This window comes from Pinus tabuliformis, chromosome 2_1 (genome assembly GCF_031772625.1).
Source record: "Pinus tabuliformis cultivar Carrire ecotype Pingquan chromosome 2_1, CPIR1, whole genome shotgun sequence".
Classification (NCBI taxonomy): Eukaryota; Viridiplantae; Streptophyta; class Pinopsida; order Pinales; family Pinaceae; genus Pinus; species Pinus tabuliformis.
In genome coordinates, this window is record NC_142299.1 from 463,358,946 (window position 1) to 463,362,803 (window position 3,858).

The window sequence follows — 3,858 nt, forward strand, 5'->3', positions numbered from 1 at the left end:
ACAATGCTACTTAGAATAATGGATAACTTTTCTGTTTCTTTCTAGCACAAATAACTCTCAAGCTTTTAGATAAGCTAATTTTCAATTTGATGGTTTTCCAGATGATATAATAGTTGCTGACCTAGACTGTGAGTAAACTTGAATTTTTTTAGGCATCATATGGGTTGTACCTTTAAATTCAAATGAAATCGAATATTTTCAGAGTAATTAGTCCATTATTTCTTGTACGGAAAAATTTCTTTGGCCATCAGTGTGGAAAGCAAAACATTCTCTTCTTTCAGTTAATTTTATTTTTTCCCTCCTTTTGGTATCTATTTGAGAAAAATCTTGAATACTATACTGAAATTCTTGAGTGTGAAAATTGTTGGCAGGACTATATAAAAGCAATGGATACCTAATGGTCTCTTGCAATGGAGGCCTGGATCAGATGTGAGCTGCAATATGTAAGCTGGTTTATCTCCACCTTTTAGAATTATGCACGATTGTCCTTTAGCTAGGGCCTTAATTATGGTTCTCCAAAGTCTGTAATTATTTACTTCATGTTATCACTGTGTTTGCTGCATTTTCTTTTGTCACTGTTTTGTGATATATTATCATTTGATCAAGGTCAATATTTTTCTCATGTTAGATATGTGGCATGGTTACAATTATCTCAATGTGATTGTGGTTGTCCCAAAGCTGGATAAGGCTTCATTTTTGGCAGATCCTAGGTGTTTAACTTCAGTATTCCTCCTATCTGTTAATAGATCTTCAGTATGTTTTATTGATTGATTTCAACATTGGGTATTGCATGGCATTAATTACTTGTGGGGGTGTTTTATCCTTCATGTTTCCTTTTTCAAAATTAATCTTTAATTTTACGTGAACAGTGAATTTGAGGACATTTTTGATGTGGATCAGTTTATCACATCTCTTAAAGGCAAGTTTCAAAGCTGAAGGCAAAGGTAGAAGATGGGGCAGTCTTCACCATGCCTCCTACGAGATGGTCAAACATGTTGTCTTACCTGCATCATGTTGAGTATCAAAGACTATCCTTTAATAATTTTGGCTTTGCATAGAATTATACTAACAAAGTATCCTACCATGATACAAATCCTTCCCCTTATAAGAAAGCACAAAGTTTTGCATTTGAATAAGACATATGCACATTTGGAAAATAATAGCCTGCCACTTGAGGTTTAAAAGTTATGTTGTCATGTGAATTACAACACTTTGCTTTTCACTTCAAAAATTGATGAATTGGATCAATTTTTTTTAAATATTGCAATAGCATGGTCCTTTTGTGGCTCTTCATCTTTGTTATGAAATGGATATATTGGTTTTTTCTGGTTGCACTATTCGTTGTATCGATGAATAATTTGAGGAACTCACAAGACCGAGGTATATTACATGTTTGGAAATCATAATATTTTCCTGGTCAAGTCAAAATATTTATTGTTAACAATGTTGATCCTATTATCTTGTTGTATTTCTTTCACAGGCATGCCTACCCTTGGTGGAAGGAGGTCATAATTTCTTAAATGAAGAGGAAGGATGGACTGTGTCCTGTAACACCAGAGGAGACTCCATTAGTACTGAAAGCTTTTGATTTTGATAGAAATATTCAGATATGTATTGCTGCTAAAGAAATCTATGGGGGAGAAAGAAGGATGCCTGCCCTCTATTCAACTTATCCAAATATTGTAAGTTGACCGATTCACTCACTTCAACTCATTTTCCTTTGAAGTTGGATTTTCTTATGTCATGCACTCATGCTAATCAACAAAAATCTGTAGGTGAGGAAGGAGACTCTTCTTAGTCCTATGGATTTAAAACCATTCCAAAATCATTCATATGAAATGGCTGCACTGGATTACATGGTGTCTTTGGCCAGCGATGTGTTTATTCCTACATATGATGACATGGAAAAAGTTATGGAAGGGCATTGCAGGTAATCTTATATTGTTTTGCATATATCTGGCAAAGAGGATATAGTGGTTACCTGGTGGTACGAGTTGCAGTGGTGACAAATTTAGTTCTCTAGAACCAATATTACCAGACTCAGAATCTACAATAAATTGGCGAGACAAAAGAGCGAAGAGTTTTAATCAGATTGGGAAAAAATTAGGGAATAAAGTCATTGATATCAATAAAGTCATGTCCAAAAAATGCATAATATCAATTGATGTCCAAAATATCATGAATGAATAAGTATCTCATATATGTTATGAGTCCAAACATGATCCAAAGTACTGAGTCCTGACTCCTAACCAATGACTACATAGAACCAGAAGCATCTGCTTCTAAAAGTTTATAAAATATTGCATACTAATTAGTTAAAAAGCAGTAACTAAAATCTCTTGATTGCTGCTGAAATGATACGATAATGGTTTGGTACTGAAATATATGACATAGCACATGCTGAAGCTAAAGATTGGAGCACATTGCACACTATGCCTCTATTACAGTACGACTCTATTACGCAGCGTAAACTAAAACTGAAACCATGCCTCTATTACCTTCTCAGTGTTTGAGTTGCGGGCCTAAGTAGTGAGAAGAGAGTTATGGACCAACGTTTAATTTTTAATCTAACTAAACCATGCAACGAAAAATGCGGGAACCCTAAAAGTTAAAACCATTGTTCGCCGAGTTGAGCGCTGAAAATCGCGTCAATCTCTTAAATCACAATTAATCAGTGAGTCGCAAGTCAAAATCATGTTGACCATGAATCAAACTCGATCAGGGCGAGTTTGACTCACCCAGAGTTGAACCAGATCGTTTGAGGGAAGAGCAGAGTTTGACTCGCGGTTAACCGCAAGTGATCGAAGATTCATCTTTCACTACTTAGAACATACCTTTGTAAGTAGCATTAAGAAGCCTTGGGAATCGGGTCACAGGTATTATTAGTAATTTTCCAGTCAGTTGTCTACATTATTTATTATATGTTGCCTTTTTATTTCTTGATTTTGTTGGATACTTTCTTGATTGAGTTTCAGTTCAATGTAAATTGTGGAAACACTTTGGATGTGTTAATCTTGTTATCCTAGTGATGCATCAACATTTGAGAATTATTGTTAAGTTAATATTTTAGAATAAAGATCCCTAGTTGTGAAATACTTAAATGAAACTCTTAGAAGCCCATTTCTAATCAACCCTGAAGGGCCTCAATTTTAACTTAAAAAGTCACTCTGAGTTGGAATTATTTTTTGAAGTGTGACAAATGCCTTGGAGATTGATTGAGGGCTCTCTTAGAAAGCCTTTGAGTCTCCATCTCAAAAATCCTTGGAAGCGAAGTTGCATGGTATTGGGAGAGGGGTACATGCTGGAAACATGATCCCTGCCTCATCCCCCATCAAAAAAGTAAAAAGACAAAAAAAAAATTGAAATAGGGAAACAATATTTGTCTGTCTATCTATAAATATAAAATAGCACAAGAAGAAAGGATAATTGAGTAAGAAAATTTAAATGTAGCCTCCAATAATATCCATGCTATCCAAAATGCACAGAGCATGCTTGTTGTAGCTGTAGAAAACACTTTTTCCTAAAAGTTGTTGAAGAAAATGTGAAGAAATGAAGTGTGGAACAATGTTGTTGCTCACAACTGTCTTCTGGTTGTGACTACAAAACCAGATCACAATGCTTCACACACAACAAAAGTGCTTCTTGTTTTTGTAGGAGATACCTTTGCTCAAACAGTCTGGAAGAGAGTGTGAGGAAATAATAAGTGGTAAATTGTATTTAGAACAAAGACAGGGTGTAAGGGTTTTCTAGAAGCTTATTCAATGTGAAATTAGTGTCAAAATTTATGTCAATGCCAATTTAAAGCACTCAAGTGAAGGCACACTTTATCAGATCTCATTCTTCAACTGATTCTCCAAA

General features: G+C 34.9%; 1 pseudogene; it reads left to right on the forward strand.

Moving 5' to 3' along the window:
* Positions 1-379: 379 nt before the first annotated feature.
* Positions 380-1,934, forward strand: LOC149200928 (rhamnogalacturonan I rhamnosyltransferase 1-like; annotated as a pseudogene).
* Positions 1,935-3,858: the final 1,924 nt, after the last annotated feature.